The sequence below is a fragment of the Cynocephalus volans genome, chromosome 8 (assembly GCF_027409185.1).
Source record: "Cynocephalus volans isolate mCynVol1 chromosome 8, mCynVol1.pri, whole genome shotgun sequence".
Classification (NCBI taxonomy): domain Eukaryota; kingdom Metazoa; phylum Chordata; class Mammalia; order Dermoptera; family Cynocephalidae; genus Cynocephalus; species Cynocephalus volans.
The window spans coordinates 131,476,316-131,500,803 of NC_084467.1; the positions used below are offsets into that span (position 1 = coordinate 131,476,316).

A 24,488-nucleotide genomic window follows, 5' to 3' on the forward strand; every position below is an offset into this window, starting at 1 on the left:
CATTTCTTTTCAAGCCGCCATTTCAGAATTACAACACGGACAGGCATTATCAAAATGATAGGGGTTTAGGTAGTTTCTTCACCTTCCCACCACGGATCTCACTTTATTGGGAGGGATGAGATGAGCCCTCCTTCTCAGTCCCACACCAAGCCATCCCTTTTCTCCTTCTACCTTCCCTTCTTTCCTTCCGCCAGTGTATTTAATGAGCTCCTAGTATGTGTTGTTTCCTGTCCTAGGTGCTGTGGATATAGTCATGAATAAGGCAGATGAGGTAAAGCTCATCTTACCTGAGAAGACAGGTAATAAACAAGGGCACAAACGAATAAAACCAGATATGTCGTTAGTGCTATAAAGGAGACAATCGGAGTGGCCTCTGCAGAGTTGACTTTGCACTGAGATCTAAGGGATGGCAAAGACCCCGCTGTGCACAGAGCCCAGGACATGGCCTTCCAGGTAGCAGGAATAGCTACTGAGGTGGAGGAGCATGGCATACCCCGGAGAGAGGGAGCCAGAGCAGCTGGACCATGGTGAGCATCGAATGCAAAGTGGGGCTTAAGCCAGGGAGCTTAGGCCATGTGAGTGTCGGGGGCGGGGACTGGAAAGGCAGAGAAAGGGCCCTAAGACCTAGAGCTGCCCCCTCTTCACCCCTGTTGTTACTGCATTTGGGCAAGCCCTTAGACAGGTCTCTAGGTTTTCCTTCCTGCAATTCATCTTTCTAAAACCCAATGTGATCACTCACACCCTGCCTAACCCTTCTTTGGCTCTTCTCCACCTATATGCTAATCACAACTCCTTAGCAAGGAGGATGAGGCGCCTGTGGTGTCCCTCCCACCATCCCAGCCTCATCTTCCCCACCCCCACCCCACTGCCACCCTCTCCTTAAGTTCCCCACATTCCCTGCTCTCTCCCATCGCAGTGCTGGGCACGTGCTGTTCCATGGGCCTGGAATGTCTTTTCACCTTCTTCCCTCCACATCTGTTTACCACAACTCGTCATCCTTCAAGCCTCCTCTGTGAGGTCTTCTGTGACTGTCAGTCCCCTTCTCTCCTTCCCCAAACTGATTTCTTTCTCTTCTGACCTACCATAGAACCAGCTGCCGGCCATCTCCCTTATTTCATTGTATTATAATTACTTGTTTCATTTAACAAGTTTATAGAATACAGAAGCATACAAAGGGTTATGTATCTCTCAAACACTTTCTTGTACTTGACATTTCTCCTACTCTCTTCATCTCCTAAACAGTGATGATTCTCACGCCTCTGAATAACCTGAAGGCCTCGCTTCCTGCCTATCACACAACAGGCACCAATAAATATTTGACAAATGGACAGATTCTTTTCTGCTCAGACTGGGCAGAAGGCTGACCACGCACCCTTGCTTCCACCCCATCAGCTGGTCTCATAGATTCTATGTTCAAAACAAATCCTGAATCCATCCATTCTCTCCATCTCCATGGCTAGGTCACCATTGTGTCTCACCTGGGTCACTGCAGTGGCTACCTAACCAGCCTCTCTGGTTCTACTCTTCCCACATGAGCCGGCTCATGTAGCCCTCATCCCGTTTCCACCCCATGGCTTCCCATCCCTGGAAGTATAAAATCTGAAGTCCTCCCCATATCGCACAAGTCCCTCCATCACCTGGCCCCTGCCTCCTTCTCTGACCTCATCTGACCTCCTTTCTCTCTCCCTGTGCCCTGGCCACTCCAACTTAGGGACTGCCCACCCATTCAGGACCTTGATTGTCCCTCTGCCTGGGATATTTGTTCTCAGATCTTGGTGTGACTACTGCATAGCACTCAGGTCTCAGAAATGCATTTCCAGTCAAATTTCCTCAACTGTTACCTTGTTGAGAGGCTGCTCCTAACCAAGGAATCTAAAGTAGCCCAACCCCCAGTCAACCCTGCCATGCTATCCTGACCTACTGCTTTTGTAAATTTCCCATTCACTTACGATGCTCTTGTCACTTTGGTTTACATATTACTGCCTGTCTTCCTCCACTGGAATATAAACTCCAGGAGGACAGGCCCTAGCCTGTCTCATTCTGTTTGAGTGCTCAGAGTATGGCACACAGCTGAATAAATGAATGGAGTTAACGGAAGGGTTCTAAAGAAGAATGAGACCTTGAATAAACATCAAGCAGTCAATCCAGGTCACTGGGGAGAAAGGGCACAAGCAGTGAGGGGCACGGAAGAGTGACCACCAGTCACATCTGTGGCTGGACTCTGATGATAATTAGCCACCAATTTAGTGCACGGTCCAGCCAGATCCTCCAGCCACAAAACTCATTTGAGGAGGAAATAATGATCAGGAAAATCCCATATCACTGAAAGCAGCAGGGAGTGGGAGCCTGTGTTTTATCAGCTCCTAAACAATCACCTGCCTTCCTTTTGCTCAGTTACAAAGAGCCCATTGTAGCTGGGACTTTCTGGTAACAAGGGATCCTTTCCTAATTACTATATGCTCTATTTCAGGTTCAGCAGAAGAGAAAATTAAAAATCTCCATTGCACTTCAGGTTCAAATGAGTCAATCTTTCAATCAATCAAATATTAATTAAGCCATGCTAGGAAATACAGGGGAAGTAAAAGACACCCTGTCTCTTCTCAAAGATGGTACTAGGGAAATAATTAGGGAATGATTTAAGAACAATGAAAGAGTTTAAAAACGTTTTGATTTGGGGGTTTCTTTGATTTTCTATTACAGAAGGCCTTGAATCTCCAGTTCCTTTATTCTCCTTTATCCTACCTCTTTCCTTCTTTCCTTCTTTTTCTCTCTTCTCATCCCTAATTACATTGTCTCCAGAGGGTCAATGTCACAGACTCAGAATAATTAGTTCTTTTCAGCTTACTCTAAGGGACCAATAGCTAAAAATCATGACTCTCTGATTCCCTGAAATACCCAACAGTGCTAAACGTGATTGAACACAGTATCTCCAGCCAGTTAGCAAGTCAACAACTTCCTCATATTTTCTTCCCTGAGATCATCAAGGAAATTTCCAAATATCCCTTCTCATAAAAACGGAAACTTATAGTCAAGAATTTTGCCTCCACCACTAATATGGTGTGGGGTCTCGGGAACATCCACTTAAGCCTTTGAGTTCTGTTTTCTCTTCTGTACACAGAGACATCAGCATCTTTCTCAGAGGGTCAGGTGTTTTATCTACTGTGCTGTGTCATCTTACACTCAGAGTCTGGCACAGTGCCTGGTAGAAAGTGGGCTGGCAGCAAGTATTTGCTGAATGGATGAATGAAGGAATGCGTTGCTGGGTCGGGTAAATGAGACAATGCGTGTGGAGCAGGCAGCGTAAATATACTTCACACAGTGGGTGCCTTAAAATTGTCTTGAAAGCTGTAAAGCACTGTGTTTATTATTACACTATTCATACTGTGTGAAAGGTGAGAACATTATTTATTAAAAAATTATTTAATTGTTCTAATTAGAGTTCGACCAATTTTTCACTGAATTGGTGTAAAGAGTGAGATAACCGACTCCTAGGGAATCAGGGCAGACACATTAGCCTCTCCCCTGCCTTCTTGCTCACTTTAACTCTACTCATTCCCAGCTGCTCCTCCCTTTTTCAGTCCTCCTGACCTCCAGGATCTAGTCTCTCGGGGGAAGCCTTGTTTTGCCCATCACTATCAATTTTCTCCTCCTCATTTCAGCTAGAATGCTCACTTGTTCACTTGTTTTTCTTTCACCAACCTCTTTTGACTAACGTACCTCAGGAGGCCAAAACCTCAAAAACAGAGGGCTGGCAAAATGTCTTATCTTCTTTCACAGGAACTGTGAACGATCTGTTAAATCTGAAAGGCACCATTTGTTAAGTCCTTACTAAGCGTGCAACTCTGTGTGTGTTATCAAGGCGTTACAGACATGGTCACATCCCACAACTCAGGAGGTAGGCCTTTTAATCCCCATTATACAGATGGGGAAATTGAGGCTGCCGTTCTCAGGGGGCTGAGGACTTCAGTCTCCAGACCTTCTCTTCTAAGATAATGGGGTGTTCACCCATTGACATTTGAAAGCCTGTTCTGTGTGCCATACCCCGAGACACTCTTGATTGAGATGTCTTCTGTGACCTCAGGACTTCACATTTTGATAGGACCAAACATATCAGAAGAGAAGTGAGGGCCAGCCCCATGGCTCACTCGGGAGAGTGTGGCGCTGGTAGCGCCGAGGCCACGGGTTTGGATCCTATATAGGGATGGTCGGTGCACTCACTGGCTGAGCGTGGTGCTGACCACACTGTGCGGAGGGTTGCGATCCCCTTACCGGTAAAAAAAAAAAAAAAAAAAAAAAAAAAAGAAGTGAAATACCATATCACATATGACAGTGTTTGCTGGGGGCCCAAAGGCATAAAACTGGCAGTCCAGAAGCTATATCCAACCCACAGTCACTTTTATTTTTCTGCCTCCTCTGATTTCATATAGAATTCTCAATCTTTAGCTAGTCCTAAAATTTGGCCACACTGACTTCCCACATAGCCACAGTCTGTTGGAGCTTTAAAGGGGCCTGTGTCCTCTCTGTTTCTCCTACCCCACACCCCAGTCCCTACCCCGCCCACCTCACCCAGTCCTGTTCACCCGCCTGGTCCCAGGAGGCATTTTAAAGTTTGCAGCCGCTGGATTGTGAACTCCCTCAGGAGTAGGTACTAAATTACCTACTCTGTGCTGTCATCTAGGGAGGGGAGAGCTGTACAGGGGCTTGAAAAATATAAATGAGGACAAAAGGCAAGCCTTACTTAGCAGCCCTAACCTCTAGTTTGATTGCCTGACTCTGGTCTGTGGTTAATCAGACAAAGGGTAAGAATGAGGGATATTTGCAAGAAGAATTAGTATACATCAGAACATCCCCGGGCATAACACAAAAGGCTGGCAGAGTGGGAGCAAGGTTAAGCTTGGATCAGAGGACCCAGTTCTAGTCCCAGTTCAGTCGTCCCCCATGCCTTTGACCTTGGGCAAAATCATAGGCTTTCTGAGCCCTTTCCTCATCTGAGACATGAGGTTGTTACCCATCCTGGGTATCTCTCAGGATTGTTGTGAAGAAAAGACAAGACATGTGAAAGAACATTGAGAAGGGAAAATTGCAATATAAACACAGGCAGTGGAATTTTAGAGGATTATACTAAAAAGCTGAATTAAAGCTAAAATTAGAACACTGAGCTTCTCTCCTCTCCAGAGCTAACACCGAGTCCTGCACCCTTCTCTCCCTCCTCTCCCTTTCCCCGGGTCTTTCATGAATCAGAGTCATTAGGAACTGTTTCCAGTGTGGGGAATTTATGGGTGTGCACTCTGACACCACTCACTTCTGTCTGTCCCCTGTACACCTCCGATCTGACCACATCCTGGAATTAGTGCGAATAAAACCTGCAGCCATGGTTACAGTGAAATAACTCCGTTATGCAGCTCTCACTTCAATTCAAAACTTTGGTAAAAGGTTTTGGAGCCAATTTTTGTGGGTGTGGTAAAACATCTAAGTAAAGTTTTATTTTTGGAAAGCGTGAGCTGAGGCTCTGTGGTCACCTGTGAGTTAGGAGCAGCTGGGGCAGGCGGTGCCTTTTCTCTTCCACTAATGAGGGCCAATGGAGGGAAAGCTCTACTTCTGCCTGACTCCAGCTGAGTGCCAAAGTCTTGGAATGTCATATCCTCTTGGAGGGACAGTGTTTTTTGAAAAAGCAAGAGGACAACCAAACACTTGTGTGATTCAGGGTCTCCCACACAGGTGGTAATTAAAAAAGAGACCTTAAATTAAAAGTTGCATAATTCCCTTTAATACTAGAGAAGGGAACTTAGAGTTCTGCAAACTTTGCAGCAACAACAGAATGACTGACATTTCTTTTCCTCAGCGGTAGTGGGGGAGAGATTTATAGGCAGGAATAGCTGAAAACTAATAGAGTGGCAAAAATATACAATTATGCAACTCAAAAACAGTACAGATATGGTTCCATTTTCCTTTCCATTTCTTCCCTTCATTTAATGTTAACAAAATTCAGGGCAATTAAAAGCCAAAAGCTATCTTACTACAATATTGAGGCTTAAAATGCAAAGGCCAAATCATAGAGGGAATGAGCAGAAATATTCTCTTTCCAATAATAACTCACCTCTGGGAAATGTCCAATGTGGTATATTTCAGATTCTCTAGGCTCTGGGTCATAAAGGACTTCATGTTGCCTGAGGATGAAACTTCATTTCCTCTCTGCATTACAGTTTTGGTAAGTAATAGTTGATGAATGCAGAGTATATAGATGAGTGAGCTAAAATATTTTTTTGAGCACCCAACCAGTGCCAGGCATGCAGCTTCCTGTTTTTGTTTTTTTCCTCCTCTTTTTGCTTCAACATCCTCTTTCTTAGATACAGATGACATTTTCTCAGTCCCATAAAATGCAGCTTTAGTTCCCTCTGTGCAAGTAGATTATTGTCCCTAATCTCCACTGGCTTCACCCTTTCCCTGATACCCTCCGTGTGCCCAAACATCTTCCTCTCCATCCCTGAAATGCCCTTCCCAAAGGAGACTGCAGGTATTGCAAATACATGATTTGGGAGTATGGATGGAAGAAACTGTTTAAAATGGGGATTGCAGAGTGGTGCTCCGTGATACCACACACACACACATCCTTCCCTCTGCCCTGCACCCTCATTCCTTTGCATCCACTACCTCTGCTCTATCCATGACTGGAGACTTCAGGCTTTATGGAAGACTTTCTGGAAAGCGCCTGGGGCCCCTGGGAAGTGGGGGTTGGGATGGGAGAGGCCAGGGAACTCAGCCCTTGTCTCCAGGGTGTGGCCTCAGGACACCAACCTTCAGACTTTATTTTCCCTTGCAGCCCAGAATACTTTTTTAAAAAAAAAATCAGACTAACCTTCAAGGTATCAGGGTCTTGAAGGAATAGGACAATGGGTGGGAATGCTTTGATAGGGCATAGAAGTCTGAATGTTGGGCCCTGCCCCTGCCAGTTAGAAGGCAGGTAAGGGTCCTAGGGGTGGTAGGTGGCTTGGAGCAGCCAGAGAAGGGAGCCATAACTGTACAGTGCCTAACAGGGGTAGGCAGATATGCTCTTTGGTGGTGAGTCTGTGGGGCTCCAGGCCTCCTGTTCTGGCTTTGACTTTTACCTGGTTTTATTTGTTTATGCTCTTGTACATTTTCATAAAAGCCAAAATCTTGGCTAAAGAATAGTTTGGGATCCATCAGTGTAGGGGAAGCTGTGGTATGAGAAGCAGGTATGACTTACTCAGTGTGCGTCCTTGGGAAAGTCACTCAGCTGCTTTGGGTCTCAGTTTCTTCAACTCCAAAATGGGGAGAAATCTAGAAGAATACACAAGAAAATGATAGTACATGTTATATCTTTGGAAGAAAACTGGGAACAGCCCTGGGAAGCGAGACTGGCTCTTCCCTCAGTCCTTTGATGCTACTCTGAATGTTTGATCATGCACACGTACTTCCTAAAGTAAACAGACAGCTGGAAATGAAGACCTGCCTCACAGTGTCTTTAGGTCAAAGCAGATAAAGTATGTGAATGTGTGCCTGGGCTGTTAGGAACTGTACAAATATTATAAGTCATAATTGGTCTTATTCCAGGCAGATGTAGGGGTATGGCCAAAAAAAAGTCACTCCCCAATTCTGCCAGGTACTGAAAATGGCCTGAAATTCTTGGGAAACTCACTCCAGTGTTGAAAGGTCTTCCTGCCTGCAACCCAGAATGGATGGATGGATACCTACCCCGCCCCTCCCAGGAGGACTGTTACCTGGCTGTGCAGTGGAGCTGAGACCTGTCTGCTGGCTCTATGCACAAGTGACCCCAGGTTTCCAAGGGCCAGCAGGCTCTGACAAGCACATTCCATTCACTGCCAGGAGGTGGTGGGACCATGCTGCCCTGTGAGCAGAGAGAGTGGTGTACCCACACTTGTGGCTGCCCTGATTGACCCTGGGGTGAGGGGGGGCTTTGTATAGGATGTGTGCGAGTTTCCCTTAGGTTGTTTGCTGAGTTACTATCATAAAAATAATGCTGCAAGCATATTGTTCTTATACATGAGGAGGCTAATAGTACCAATAACAATTATTTGCATCAATAAAATAGGCCATTTGAATTATTTTCCCTGTAGCTGCATATGAATTTCATTTCAAGAAGTGTTAGCTAAGTGTCTACTATGTCATTGACATGGTGCTGAGTGGGAAAAAGAGAAGTGTATGAACTGGTTCCTATGCTAAAGGAGTTTCTTCATGAAACTCGGAACACTGTAAGTCCTCTGTTTAGCCAGGTGGGTAGAGCAAGTCACAGAACCCGGTAAGCCTCAGGCTTCTCATCACTAAGATGGGAAGATAATAATAACATTGAATTCATTTACCATCCAGTGTTGTTGTGAAAGTCAAATAATAACATACATTAGAGTTCTCTGTAAACTGAAAATATCCTGCAAAGTTTAATTTTCAGTAATAAGAGTAGCAATTAAGTGCTAAACTAAATATCAGAAAGTGCCAAAACGTGTGCACTATTCGAAAGGAGAGAGATCAGCGTTGGCTCAGGTTTTAAGCAGGGGACGGCATGCAGGAGACGGGGGTTGTGCTGGTCCCTGTGCTGCATGTTATCACGTGGAGGGTTGGACATTCTGGTGGGGTAAGGGAAGGTTTGGGGTGAGCTGGATAGGATGGGAATGCTGGGGCAGAGGAACAGAGGCCAGCACGTATGGAGTCTGGGACTGGGATGGCAGGGGAGAAACCTTCTGAGGAAGAGTGGGAGATGAGATGGTGCAGGCAAAATTGGTGAGATTACAGAGGGTTTTGAAGGCCTAACATTAAGTTTGGTGCAATGGGCTACAGGGAGGCCCCAACGCTGTGAGCAGAGGAGACCTAGTAATGTCAATGTTTTTTTTTTTTTTTTTTTTTTTTTGTCCTTTTTTCGTGACCGGCACTCAGCCAGTGAGTGCACCGGTCAGTCCTATATAGGATCCGAACCCGCGGCAGGAGCGTCGCCGTGCTGCCAGCGCAGCACTCTACCAAGTGCGCCACGGGCTCGGCCCATGTCAATGTTTTAGTGACCACATTCTCTTACCTGATCTTGCTCGTAATTGAAAGTACACCTTACCAGAGCTCGAGATCATGCATGATTAAGCTCCTGCCCCCCGCCACCTCCCCAGGCTCACTGGCAGTCTGCCCTAACCTGCCAGAGTAATCACAGATATCACAATTAAAAAAAAAACTTTTATTAATAGCACACTTTCTCCCTTAGATGAAATCTGATTATTAACTGAAATGAAATATCACCAAACCAATCAGAACGAAACTGCAATTTATCTCCCGATCCCTTGGGAATGGGAGGCGGGGGATAGAAGCATTGATGCACTCGCTTCTCTGCTTCGAACTGACACCCCAATGGGCTTGGGTTTATTTATGATTAGGGAAAGTCCTATCGAGACCCTGCACTTCGAACTCATTTTAATTTTTTAAAGGCTCCTGCAAACATTTCTGCCTTCAATTCACCGTAATGTGAGGAAGTGAGGGATTTCTTGCCCTATTTCACAGAAGAATAATCTGAAGAGGAAAAATTTGTTCAAAATCTGTCAAAATTGCAAAGCTGGTTAGTGGCCAAGGGCAGACAGGGTTCTCCTAAAAAGCAACAGAAAGCGGAGCAAGCAACAGTACCCTATCACTTCACAGCTTACAAAGCCTTCTGTTTCTCAAAGTCTGTGAGACTGTGGTGCCCCTCTTGGTTTGGGGCCTCACACAGCTTCTGTATGTGGAACTCACAACTGTCCACAAACCCCACCCCCAACCACCACAACCACCGAACCTCCTGACCTCTACTCATCTTTTAAGTCTCAGCTGAAACATTGTTCCCCTTGAGAAAACTTCCCTGACCTCATTAAAGGTTAAAGGCCCTGCTCTGTGCCTTCCACTGTACCTATTACTGTCACCATAACCCATAATCGGCATTGGGGTAATTATATAATCATCTTTCTTCCTTTCTTGATGGAATCTATTCTCATCCCCAATATCTGGGACATACTTTGCCTTTGGATATGTTTGCTGAATTAATGAATGAACATTTTTATAGATGAAAAAACTCTAAGGCGTACTGAAATTAAGTGACCAGATATTCTTGGGCATACCAAAGCAGGGCACACTCTGCAGACCTCTTTTGGTAACTGGCTACTTTTGAATCTCCAGTGAGGCTGTTAGTACTAAGAAACAGAGAGGAGAGCAGCTGAGAGCTGACTTCCAAAGATCGCTGGTCTCAAGTGGAGACCAAGCCTTGTCCTCATGGGGTGCCGTATTTATATTTAGATAATATCACTTGGAACTGAGACTACTCCCAAGTTGCTGGAAAGCTGCTTGGCTGTGTGCCTGACAGTTCGTGTTCTCGAGTCGATATCATTTCATTCTCCAGCTGCCAAGCCAACTGAGTCGCGTACGCCTGTGTGTAGCACTCAGCGTCCCCCTACCCCACTGCTATTACTACAAAAAGCCCTTGCTGTTTTTTCCCGGAGGGAGGAACTCCTCTGCTGGCTTTTTTCTTCCTTCACTGAGTGTGGGGTGTTGACACCACTGAGGCAGAAGAGGCCAGGAACTGCCATTTCCGTTCTCTGCAGCACAGCAGCAGATAGTTCAATTCAAGTCACGTTTGTTGAGTACCTACTGCATGCATGAGGAAATTCCCTTTTCTAAGGCTTCTCAGATAATGCTGACTATCAAGATGCAGAAAGCCTGCCAGCTCTCTGGATAAGGGATTCAAAACGGAACTACAGATAGAGACGGTGAACTCAAGGAATTTGTTTTTTATTGGGGAAATGGGTGAGCTCAGGAGAAGTACCATAAGGCATGGCTAGTTAAGTGTCCCAAGGGAAATTCAAACAAATGGTTACTGGAGCAGTGAAGAAAGAACTGTCAGTCCCAATGAAGAATCTAGGGAAGGCTTTGAGGAGGGTGTGATTGGAGTTGGCACCTGCAGGTGTACAGGATGTTTAAAGGCAACAAGGAGGGGAAAGAAAGGGGATTCCCATTGCTGAAGGACGCACAGCTGGCTCAGAGAAAGGATCCAGGCAAGGTGGCCCAGGCTTTGGCCCAGATCTAGAGGCTTCCAATGTCTCACTGTTACCATGGCAACACTCAAACAGCTCACTCAACCCAACCCTCCCTCTCCGTGGGCTCTTCTCCCAGAGGCTCCAATTGCCATGGCATACAGTGAGCAGTCGTCTGCATAGTGGGGATCCCTCAAGGTGTGGCCTGAAAGAGGAGGAGTCCTACTGGGATATCCTCTCTCCCTCCGTACCTCATAACATATTATGCCTTGAACATCCAGGGATAGGGCTGGGGGTGGTGGTGACTGATGATGGACTGTGCCCAAGGATCTTCAGGGGATATTTTTCATGCTTGTCCCTGAAGGCAGATTATTGTGAGTGTCTCTGTGAGGGATATGTGTTACCTCCCCTGGGCCGGGGGCCCACATTCATCACTGGCACCCTGAACCCTCCTATCTGTACAAGCTTGCTGTAGGCCTCTGCAGGGCCAGCTCATGGCATGATCCAGCAGGGGAGGGCTACAGCAGGGTAAGGGGACCAGGACTGGGTCCTGGGCAGAACAGGAAGGCCTTGCAATGGGTTGAGCTTCCACAGTAGGGGCTGCAGCCAAAAGCAACAGGGTATAGCTCAGGGAAGTTGGTCAGACGATTGATTGGTAAGCCGGCTGAGCAGGGCTGGAGCAGGTGTCAGGGATTCCAGAATGGTACAGTCCAGAGCCTGGGAGGTGGGTGAAGAGACAGCCAGCAGAGATCCCAGGATAGATTAATCCCAGGGAAGAGATTGTTTCTCACAGTTCTAAATAGGGGCAGGATTTGCAGCCAGGTGTTCACAGGCTCCTGGGTGGTAAGTCCCTGAGGATAAAATCTGTGCCAGCTTTTTGTTTTGTTTGCTCATTTTCTAAATTCCCCACTGTGTCTAGCATAGTGTCAGACACACAAAGAGGTATTTAAGAAATGAGTATGGAAAAAAATGCAGCCAGAGTCATGTTGGGGCAGCTTCTGCCATCTTAAGTGAAGCCATTAGGCCTCCTAAAAGTTTTACAATTCTCCTTTGCAAAGAGGAGCTGAGGATGACTGAACAAAGGTAAATGATACACCCAGATCTTACTGACAGTCCCTGGGGAAGAGGAGTGAGAATTACCAACTGGGGAAAGAGTCTGGACCTTCCCATGGAGCTACTGCTCCTTGTACCTGCTGGCTGAGAATTGCCTCAGGTACCGTAGAGCCATGAGCTAGGAGTCTTTGAAGCAAGAATAAAACCTTGAGATGAAATGGAGAAATTATGGTTTTGGAAAGAGGTTTACCAGTTCATTTCTTTTCTAGGGACCTGTGCAACTCTACAGTCTTTTCTCCTGGGCATGAGAAGAACCTCACACAATGCCATTTGAAAGATCTCCTGTCCCTCTCCCTATTCCCCCTTCCTCCTCTTCGCATGTACACAGAGCCTGATCAGAGGCAGAGAGAACAACAACAGCCATTGTAGATCTTTTCTCATCTTCCCCTGATCCCTGGACCACACATCTGTTTTGAGAAAGCCTATGAGTTAAAATATAGTCTCAGGTGCTGGGGTCCTGTAACAGTGTGACAGGGGCTGGAAGTTCCATCTATTTATGTTTAATGACCTGCTACTCCATGCCAGGTACTAAGCCGTGGGAACACAGTGACGGAGGGGGGTGCCAAAGGTGATGGTGGGATGGGCAAACCTTACCAAGGGTACCAAAGATTTAGAAAGAAAATAATAGACTTATATTTCATTTCCTCTAGGAAGTTTATGGCCCAGAGTTGGGCTAAGTGCTCTTCTTCTGGGTCCCATGAGTCTCTGTTGTGCCACCTATCATAGCATTTATTACATGGCATTATAATTGCCTCTTTACCTATCTGTCTGCCAAAATAGACTGTAAGCTCCTGAGAAACAGAACAGCTTCTTATTCACCAGCTGCAGAGTTTCTTTGCAGGAGCCAGAGGAAGAGCACTTAGCTTTTGGTAGAGAACTCAGTTTCCTCATCCGTATGTAGGGATAATAGTAATACCTATTTCATTGAGTTGTCATGAGGGTTGAAGAGGAGAAAATAGGTAAAGTGCTATGCCTGACACACTTCATAAATATTGCTCTTGTGAGCTGTTGCTTCCTACTCAAGTTACACAAAGAAGAGCTTTTAGTTTACCCCATTTTCTATCTCGTCTAAATAATTCTGCATCTCTTGGACATCAAGAGGTAGAATTTAATATCTCTTATTAAAGCATAAGCTCAAAGGCATCAAATAAGAGATCAGGCACGGGAAAGTATGCCACTTAATATGCATATTGTCTTCAAGAAAGGAAAATGAGTTTATAAGTATGTTGATAAAAATGTGGGGGAAAGCAGTTTGGCAGTTCTGCAAAAAGTTAAACATAGAATTACCATACGATCCAGTAATTCCATGCCTAGGTATATGCCCCAAATAATTAAAAAGAAGTATGCAAACAAAACCTTGTACATGCATGTTCATAGCAGCACTATTCACAATAGCCAAAGGTGGAAACAACTCAAATGCCCATCAATGCATGAATTGAAAAACAACTTGAAGTAAACACAATGTATATACAGTGTAATAGTATTGAACCATACAAAAGAACGAAGTACCAATACATGCTACGACGTAAATGAACCTTGAAAGCATTATGCTAAGTGAAGAAAGCTAGTCACAAAAGGTCACATATTGTATGATTCCATTGGTACGAAACATCTAGGATAGGTAGAACCATAGAGGCATGATGCAAATTGGTGGTTGCTGGGGCTGGGAAGGGGGGTAAGAGGGAGAAACTGCTTTATGGGTACAGGGTTTGACTCTGAGGTTATGAAAATATTTTGGAACTAGATAGAGGTGGTGGTTGCACAACATTGTGAATGTACTAAATGCTACTAAACTGTTCACTTTAAAATGATCAATTTCATGTAATGTGAATTTCCCTTGTATAAAAAAATGCAGGAGGAGATAATGCAAATTTCTTGAAAACTAATAGATGGCACATGGGAAAAAATGGTATAGTTCCCATTCTTAATCATTTGAAACGTATAAAATGTTGTCAATGATCTTTTTAGTGTTTATTTATTCATTCACTCCAAAACTAAATGTTCAATGATCACGTGCCCAGCAGTTTAAGTATTTTTCCCTTACTCTTAGGCCCCACCTTGAAGAAATAACATTATTTTAAGCCACCAAAGTTTTATTCCTGGAAAATGTCAATCAGGAGCATGTGACCTTCTTCCCCGTGTGGCACATGCCCTGTTACTGTGCCTCTTCCCTTGTCCCCGTGTGGGGGATCAGTGTCTTTGGAAATGAGGTATTCTTTCCATGGCCAGCTTTGGAAAGCTGTGCCATCCATCCATTGCAAACTGTCAAAACCCGGCTCTTTCCTTGGAGGGGTCATTAATATCCTTGTGCAAAACTGGGAAGAGCATGGTCCCTGGAAATGAGCAAGTATCCTGAGGCACCTGGCAAAGCATTGCTTTTTTCCTGAACCAGCAAAGGCCTCAGTCCAAATGTCCCACAGGGCAGGGTCTGAGTTTCTAATTTGGAAACCAGGAGAGCTCTGAGCAGGTTACGTCTAGGTGGTGTGGTGTGCAAATGTGCTCCCCTTTCCCAGCGGAGGTCTCATTATGGGATGGTATGGCTCACCTATGTAATGAGCCTGGAGGCTTTTATCTAGGCCACCACTGCACTGTGCTGGCAACTGCTACTCAGCAGATTGTGGGCCTTGGGCAGGAGGAATGTTTCAGGTCAGGAGTAGAAGGTGGAGAGAGCAAAAGCCCTCAGTCATTTACAAGAAAGGGGCTTGGCAGATGGGGTAAATCTGCAGGGCTGGCCTTAAGAGTGGCATATTCTCTTTTGGCTTTGACATTTCTCCCTAGCCTAATGTAGAATATCCAGCATATACTGTGATGTGCTCATAAAGCACCCTAGTGGGAGGGGGCAGTGATGGCTGTTTACTTTGTGTGCCTCAAACTCTTAGTAACAATAATCAACAAATGGCTATTGAGAGCCCAGTGCACTGACAACTGGTGGGAGCCAAGAAAGGTTGGATGCACATTTGTTTACTCTGGGTTCCTAATCACTGGGGAGGTCACTTTGACCCCAGTGTGAATTCCTGGGTGGTTTCAGGCCAGTGTGTATGAGTGGCTGTCTGGAGCTTACAGGTCATGGCTGGGGCTTTGGGTGTATGATGACCACACACACAAGGGCTTTTGAAAGCTGGCTCTTTGCTTTGCTGGTGGATCCACCTAAGAATCCAATATTAGAAACCACAAGTAGAAGGATGCAGACTCAGTGTCTTACTTGAGTTGGGGAGGAATAAGCAGGCTCCTGACTCAGAAAGCATTCTTTTCTCTTATTTACGATGGCCACTGTCACATGTCATTTAGGTTAACACACAGCATGTCCACTGTGCCATTCTGTTCCCGTAACACTAAAGCTAATGGGACTTCCCAGTTCCCACTGCTTCTTTCCCTGCCCTCAACCCAAAGCCTCTACCCCCATCTCTAAATCTGTGACCCAGAACTCTTTTCCCTCTCAGGACAATGTGAAGTACTGTGGCATGCAACTAGCCTTACTGCTATTATTCCTATATTTTTTCCCCTATCTTCTGCTGATTTTCTTTTATGACTTGCCTGGAAAACTAAAAATAATCACCAATGGGCTTTCCTTCAGCCTATCCAGCTTGAGGTTAGGGTTGTATCTGAAGAGAATTAAACTCCCCTGAAAAACATCTTATTGGGAAGAGGTTATAGAAGGTTAAGAGTGAGGGGAAGTCTGCAGTGGCTTACCAGCACAATCTTCTTTCCAATTTTGACCAAGAAATATAGCAACGGTTAAGTTTTCTTTCATTTCTTAGTGACAAACTCCATGAAGCAGTTTGCTGACGATTGTGGGAGCAAGTCTCTTCCCAGGGGCGGGGACTGGGTTTGGACACTGCCATGGCCCCTTGGGAGTTGTCTCTAAGAAAGGAATCTTGTGTTTGTGGGAGAATCATTTTGCAACTTAGCTACCCTTTCCCTGTCTCTACTAAACGTCTTCTCATGTCCCCAGTTGATGCTCTGTTTAGATGGCTCAGACCGATGTGGGGGAAAAGCCAGAAACCTGAGCCAGGCTGCAGCCCTGGGGATTGCCCTTCACAGAATTTGCTGTAAATTTTCCTTTCGCTGCTTGGAGAGGGAAAAGTCTATCTCGCCACTGTCTTTGTCTCTTTTTCTGTACCTGTGACGAGTCCATGAGCTCCTATTATTCACCTGGATTCTTTCTCATGGAATGGTAAGCTACTTCTTGCTGTTGGATGCGTGATGCCGACTTGTCCCCCAGCCTCCAGCTTGTTCTGATCTCTGAGGTGAAACACCCTTCCTGACAAGTCTGATGAAACACTCACTAAAAGAGTTTTAGTTAATAAAGGCACCTAATGTTGCTTCCCTTCTTGAGGGGTCTCTGGGAACTCTTGAGAAAAGTTTAAGGGTTGAAATTAAGGAAACAGAAGGGATGGAGGGTGGGCTGGAGATTGCCTTAAAGGATGAGATCTGCCCAGATACCGCTTGAGGAAGAGTGAGCCTTCCAGTGCAATCTTTTCACTTTACCTCTCTGCCAGCATTGCAGTGCCTGTTGCGTCCCTGTGTGTGAGATACAAGAAGTCCAGGTGATGGAGACCCTAGGCAGTATGGGGACATCCCTGAATAGAGAGACAGAGTCTGGATTCTGGTCCCCCATGAACCAGGTGCATGACCGGGCACACACTTCACCTTGCTGAACCTTAGTTTGTTCATCTGTGAAGTGAGGGGGTGGGGTTGGCTCATCTCTAAAGTGTTTTTTCATTTGAAGTCTCTGAATCTGTGGTTACTTCCTCTTCTTCATCAACAGCCAGCCCCAGTTAGAACTCTGTTCACTTGAAAGTTTTAATGTTGGCATAAAATTTGAGCTTTCCTGGTTGGGACAGGGGAAAACTACACATACGTCAAAACCATCCACTGATACTCAGATTCAGGGCCACCACAGGTTTAATCAGTACCTTGGTGAGGATTAGAAAAAAACATCCCCTCCAGGTGGACTCAGCTGCAAGTAGGGCGGGTCCACGGCCTAGCAAGTGAAACACTGGCTGCTCTGAGCCCCACGAGTGCCTAGCAGTCGGTGCTCAGCATACAAACCTGCATCAGCATCAGCGGAGCATTGACTTCTTTGGGCTCTGACCACTTTACCTAAGGAGTAAAAAGGGAAGAAGCCAGACTAGATGCACATCATTGATGTGATGGAAGGAGACTTTTATAATTACTGCCTTAAAATATTTCTTACAATTAAAAAGCTGCAAGTCTGGGCCTAAGATGCTGCCCAGATCCTACACCTATACAGTCCATCTGATTTTGGTAGCTTCAAGAGAAGAGATTAATAATAACAATAAAGCCCCTTACATTGTTATAGAACCTTGCAATTTATGTAGCACATTAAATGTGCCTTCTTTTTCAATTTGATTCTTGTTCTAACCATTGCCTTGGTGAGTAATAATTATCTTCATTTTAAATGTAAGGGAAATGAAGCTGAGAGATTCAAAGACTTGTTCAAGGTCAGCTAATAAGTGGCCAAGCCAGGAATTGAACATCTGTCTGTGTAGCTCCAAGTTCAAGGTTTTTTTCTTCCATGCAGGCCACACAAGATCCTGGTCTGGGCATTGGCAGCCAAACCTAAAGGACTACTCTTCAAGGGTCTGGAATTAGTCTGAACAGGTCATTCTTCTTGTTTTTCTGAAGGCAGGACTCTCCCACACAGGTGCGTTAACTAAAGACTTGGGTTATGTATTCTGCAGAGGTCTTGGCAGATCTTACACAACTGAACTAAATATTTATTTCTCATGTGCAGGAGTGATTACTGGGGTTTCATTTGTTTAGTTAAATGCATCTATCTTCTCACCAAGATAATTTTATACAAGTTTATAATCTTCATCATCTTATGAAAAGGCCTTGAATTTCCCTTTATGATTAAGAAAAAATAGCACTGCAATATTTTTAAAGTCAATTTTACACTGTACATGTTAGATACAAATGATTTGATACATCAGATTTTTTTAACTTATGCATTGCAAAAATCAACCTCCTGTCCCCACTCCCCTCTCCCCCTGTTCTAGTGGTACAAAGAGCAAAATTGTCCATTTACAACTTATTTCTCTGCTTTCACATTCCCATCACATAACTTAAAAAAAAATATATAATGTTTTAAAGGTTAGATTATTTAAAAAATACTTTTACAAAATCATATCAATTATTACATTTTCCCTCTTTTTGTTAATAACCAGGACAAGGAAGTCTCTTGGAAGAATTTTTAAAATCTGCACAGTTCTCTCCATAGATGACAAGAGCTCAATAGCCTGGTCAATGCAGCTCCCAGAAGGCCAGTCCATGCCTACTGTTCTCAAACAGAAACACAGCATCTCTACTACCTGTGTGCCATTAACCCAGACTTCTCTCCACCATTTTAGGAATTACCCTGCAAGGCATCCAGGGGCAGCCTTGACAGTCTGGAAAGAGTCATCTGGAAGTCACCATACAATACAAAAATATTATCTATAGACCCCTACTGACAAATCCAAGACTCTGCACTGTCAATGTGATCTCACTGATAGTGCTATCACAGGTCTTTTTAGCTGCCTTCAACACTGCTTTTATGTACAACATGTGGGATAGTTAAATTGTAGCAAGCTCCACACCTGTGTACCCAACTGCTGACCACATATCTCCACCTGGACATCTCCTGGGAATGTCCGACTTAAATACAGTCATGTGCCACATGACGACATTTTGAACCATGTATCTGATGTTGGTTCCATACAATTATAGGTGTATAGAGCTATATACCATGTAAGTTCGTGTAAGTATACTCTATGATTGCACAACGATGAAGTTGCCTAACGATATATTTCTCAGAAGGTATCCCAGTTGTTAGGCGACACATGACTGTATGTCTAAAGTGTTAATGGCCACCTTCTTCCACAATCTGCTTTCTAAGCTTACTCCTCCATTAGTTAATTTGATTTCCATTAATGGCACTACAATGTGCCTTCCCTCCTCCACATAGCTCAACACCTTATCATCCCCTTCTGTTCCATTCGCCCCTCCCTTACCACATTCACTTGGTCACTAGATGCTTTTGATTCTAATTCCTAACCACCATTAAGATCCATTCCCTTTCCTCACCTCCTACTGCCCTTGTCTTAGTTGAGGTCTTCCTTATCTCTGCTTCCCATCTCTCCAAGGCAGCCTCCATCTGGCTGTTAATTCTTTCTCCAAACACAAATCTGAGGGTATCCTTTCCCTACTTAAAAAACAAAAATGGCTTCCCACTGCTACAGGAGAGTTCACCCTTCGTAGTACGGTAACATAATCCCTATTACATGCTGTTCCCCCACCTGCCATTGACTTTGCACATGATCTTTCCTTTGTCCAAAATACTCTTTCCCCGGGAGCTCCTAATCATTTTCAAGACCTTGCTCATCCATCTCTTCTGTGGTGTTGACTTCCCCCCAATAATTCTTGGGGGAGGAATTCCTGCTCTCTCCTTTGGATTGTTTCAGTACCCCTGAAGCTACCCTATCTATTATGATGTATATTATTCTGAACTGTAGTTTGTTTCTGTATCTGTCTTGTTTACCAGACCGGAGCTCCTCAAAAGCAGAAAATCTGTCATTATCTTGGACTCTCAGACCCTGGCATACTGCCCAGCACACAGTAGGTACAGTAAATATTGAATGAATTAATGGGATAGATATACCTCCCTCTTTGATGAAATCAATAACAGCTCGTTGAGTGTACATCATTCTCTTGCGTTTAGTCTTGAAGAGCACCTAGCCCAAATTTGCGTCACCCTAGAGGGCTTCCCATAGGAAGGGATTTATGAGATAAGAATGAGTTAGCCAAAGAGCTAGGAAGAGAACGTGCATGGCCAGAAACTCTGACCCCTTGGAGACAAAAGTTGATGGTGTCAAGGACATCTACCCATCACAACAATTCAATTCTACCCAACAATATTTATCGCAGTCCTACTATATAGAATGCATTCTATTCTGTATAATCAGAAGTCATCCTCTTTTCATTCTACAGGCTAAATATTGACAATGTATGCAGGCCAGAGAAACATTTGTTTTGCTATGCATCTCTTTCCTAAAATTGTATCTGGGGTGGGGATAGGGAGGCAGAATTTCAGACAAAAAGGACTTAATCCTATATTCCTTTACAGCTGCCTCCTCAGTGCATCAGACTAAGTGGTTGAGGGAACTGAATCAGCTTAAAGGCTGTTTAGAGCCTTGTAGAATTCTACAGGTGGAACTTGCAAACCATTTGTAAAAGGGTTAGGAACAAGACCTATCAATTTTTTTTAAAAAAGTCCTGCTGGTTGTCACTCAAGTTTCTCCCATTATCCAGCAAGGACTTCAGGCTGAGGGTTCCCTAAAAAAGAGCTTTAGGTTCTTATGAGCTGTAGCTGAGTGAATGAACGAAATGCAACAGCTTTCAAAGGGAAGTGCTTCGGAGATGCTCGATGCACTTTTCATCCCCTTCCTCATTCAACAGAATCAGTGGAGCAGTCCTGCAAGTTAGCCCCGCCGTGCTGCTGCCAGCACTTCCCTGTTATATTAGGGCAAGTGCTTGTCTCTGCTTCGGTTTCCTTTCCAGTTAGGCAGGGCTGGTGTTCTCACTGGCTGACATCTACAGTTTACTTAACTCTATTATTGCATAATGCATTCTTATAAAGCTCTACAAAAGGCGGGGCGAACAGGTCCTGTTATGTCCCCCATTCTACCTTCATGGGTGGAATGGGGTCTGGGAGGGGGACCATGTAGAGTCGAAGAGGTTAGGAAGCAACGTGTGTCACAGCATATTCCCTGGATACTCTGAGACTAGCAGACAGGTTTCCACTCCGCCCCTGGCTCCAGGCCATATTTTCGTTTTGGCCGGTGTCTCAGCCCCATAGAAAATTTGGCTTCACCTAGAATGACTTAGAAGCATCTCAGTCCCTGATGCTTTTTGGAGGGTCTCAGTCCTTGACTTTGTCAGCAGCAAACAGAAAGTCCATGTGTCCCTTTCAAGCCGCTCCTGCCGGCAGCTGTTGTCCACTGGAGCCAGAGAACTCCAACCCGACCCCCCGAGGAGCCCAGGCGGACTCAGCCCAGAAGCAGATGGAAGACTGCGGGGAGTCTCGTCGCGGGGGAGCGGAACCGGCACGAAGCTGGGAAGGGCCGAGAGGCTGTTTAGAAACACTCCCCCGGTCGCACTTCTCCCTGAGGCTGGTCTTACGCCTCTAAAGAAAGTGGTGAGAAATCCCTCCCTGACAGAGGGCAGCTTAAAACGTACTCCAACACACCTAAGAGCCACGACACGAAGTTTCACACTCACCGTTCCTGCAGGCGCGGTGGCCCCGGGCCCGACTGACGTGCGCCGCGCCGTCCCCAGCGCCCGTCCCCAGCGCCCGTCCCCGGCCGCCGCCCCTCCCGCCCCGCGCCGCGCCTACCTGCCGCCCCCGCCGGCCGGCGCCGCGCGTATTGGAGGTTTCTCCCACCGCGTCCTGCCCCTGATGTCACAGGCACGACTTCCTGAACCCGCCTCGCGGTCCCTCCGCTCCCTGGGCTCGGCCCGAGCTCTCCACCCGGAGCCGACGGACCGCGGGTGCCCTTGGACTTGGCGCACACGCCCCGGACGCGCCCTCCCTCCCTGTCTTCCCGCCAGTTCCCACCTCCCCAGCGCCCCCGCCATTACGTGTTCTTGTCCCCTCCGGGCCGGAGCACGCCTCCTTCGGGACACAGCCGCGCTCCTGGCCTGTGGAGCCGGCCCCCGTTTCTTTCACAGACGCCCCAGTGTTCCCAGGGACTTGAGGGGACAGCCGGGTGCCGCCTAACAGATCTGCCTTCTTAAAAGGGGGGTGGGAGGCGTTGGAGACGGAGACCGTGGAAAGGTCGGGGGAAGGTTCCAGGGCTTTATCTGGACAAACGGAACGACAGGCCCCTCTAGGCGACGCTGTATACTCCGAGGGGTGCACGCTCACCCAGGGCGCCGAGGAAAGCTCTGCACCCTCGGGAGCTGTCAGAAGCGGAGAGCGGGGGAAAGCTGACTTCGCAGAGTTCCGAGGGGCTCTTCCCTCTCGCCCTCAGTTGCCCTCCATCTACTTTTTATTCGCATCTTTTGGGCGTAGTTCCGAGCACCTGGAAGCCAAGGAAATGAAACGGCCCGCGCAGGCGTTGGACACCCGGCTCCTCCGGACACAGAGTTCTGATGACCAGGGCAGGGAGTTTGTTCAGTGTCTCCAAGGTTACTGTGTGGGGGAGCAAAGGGGTGATGCTAGGCGAGCTGTGCAGCGTCTAGGGGCTTTTCAGAGTCATCTTGGGAGGTCCTGTCCCCTTGACTGTATTTGTCAGGTGCACAGGTACCAGGGGCCAGGTGCTGAGCTGGGACTTGCCCTCCACCGACTGTGCCTGAGCAGTGGTGTCCTTTGGCCTCTGCGTGTGGACATTAAAATGACTGGTGCAACCAACTGTTGCAGCTGAGGAACAAGAAATCCTGTTTGTTTATGCAGGAGAAACCAGATGGCTCTGAGTTGAAAGGCCAAAGAAAAAACCCAGCAATCTGGCTAGAAATGCTGAGAACGGTTAGGAAAAGAAAAAAAGTTTTTCTTTCAAAGGAAGATTAGATAAGACCTTCTGCCCAGAAATTCAGGTGGGGTAAACTCAGTCTGGATTTGAACAGGAAGGGAGAAGAGGTGGCCCAGAAATAGATGAGCTAACAGGTGTTCAGGTAGGGCCAGTAGGGAGGGGGAGGTTGGACTTTGAAAGAAAAGACAGAGCTCTTAGGGAAGAGAGGCCCCAGACATAACTCAAGCAACTCAGTAAATGTGTTTTCAAATCTGGAAAAAGCTCAATCTCTAATGACACATTAAGTCTACAATTGTCTACCTATATAGAGGTAGTTCCTCTAAAACTCCTGGTGCCTGAAGCCAGAGTATAGAGTCTAATAGAGTTTAAGGAAGATAGGCTTGGGGGTAATGACAGTAAGATGTTGAATGCTGGGCTGAGAATTTGGGAATGGATGTCTCCTTCCACCTGGAGCTTTACACACTATATATCATTCAATCTTTCACAACACATTTACAAGATGTAGTATTATCCTCATTTTACAGATGAGGAAACTGAGATTCAGAGGAGGTTAAGTAGCTTCCTCAAGGTCAGACAGCTCGTAAATGGAGCTCAGATTTGAGTCCAAGTGTTTCCAACCCCCCAATCCATACTTTTACCACTATATCATCCAGTAGAGGAGGAAATCTCTTTCTGTGATGGAATTCTGCTCTTGAGCAGAGGTAATATGCAGGCCTGGAATGATCCTTAATGGGGGAAGGCTATGGAGAATACTTTGCTGGAACTCTAGAGCATCATTACAGATAGTGTCTGGCCAAGGTAACAGTTATGTAGGGTTACTTTTAAGAGAAAACAGGAGGAAACTAAATGAGAGAAACTGAGACAATCAGCTTGAACTCAGGGTTTCCTGGACATGGCTGTCTGCTAGTAGAAAGAAAACCAAAGGCCCATCCATAAGGTGGTATATCTCTGTGCTATCTCAGTATGGAGAAAAGTCTAGTGCTGAAAGCCCATAGCATCTGTGGCAGAAAATCAGGGACTTATAGGTGGGCAAGATAGTGGATTTGCTCACACTAGATGGCCAAGACTGCAAAGTCCAATGAGGTACTGACACTACTGGGAAGATACGATTATGGCAGAAGAAAAGGAGCGGGCATCTGGCCAGATGTTCTCACTCTGGGTGATGATGCCTCCCTTATATAAAGGCGGATTAGAGCACCCACCTACTACGTTATTCTCTTGGCAGTGGAATCCCAACTCCTGTGAACTCATGAATGGCCCCAGGCAACCACAGTGCTATTAACGTTTTGCTTAATCCTCATTATTTTTCTTATTTTCAGCAAGGTTATTTGAAGGTGATCAAGAGGTTAGTGGGCTCTAAATGGAGTGAAACAGAGCATTAACATCTAATTTAAAAAAAAAAAAAAAAAGAAGAAACCAAAATAAGCAGATTTGTGAACTGAGACTGGAAATTTGAACAACTTTTTTGAGTGACACCCTCCTACTACCCCCAACTTTAGCACCTGCTGAGCTCTGGTTTCACATCAGTGTCATGTGGACAAGAGATGTTGCCTCTCCCTCAGATGTTGTGGAAGTTAGTGGAGTATTAAGTAACAAACTTTAGCCTGCTTTGAAGGCTAAGCCTGACTACACTTGCTTTTCTTTCTTGGTAATGCCCTGTTTCAGACAGGTTGACTTACAGTATTGGCCAACACCGATCTACCTATGTTGCCTGGAGACAGTTTCCCATCAGTTTCCAAACTCCTTGAGTCTAGAAGCCACGTCTAACATAATGTGACTGCACCCAGGACAGTGCTGCCCGAAAATGGGCACATTCTTCAGGTGTGGAAAATAT

At 45.8% G+C, this 24,488-nt stretch overlaps 1 protein-coding gene across 1 annotated transcript in view; it reads right to left on the reverse strand.

Moving 5' to 3' along the window:
• KIAA0040 (KIAA0040 ortholog) overlaps positions 1–21,603 on the reverse strand; it is a 33,710-nt gene extending 12,107 nt beyond the window's left edge. Inside the window, exons 1-2 of the mRNA XM_063106114.1 lie at positions 21,520–21,603; positions 7,226–7,299 (exon numbers count right to left, since the gene is read on the reverse strand). The gene's annotated coding sequence lies outside the window, so the exon portion shown is untranslated. The remainder of the gene's footprint in view (positions 1–7,225; positions 7,300–21,519) is intronic.
• Between the last annotated feature and the right edge of the window lie 2,885 nt (positions 21,604–24,488).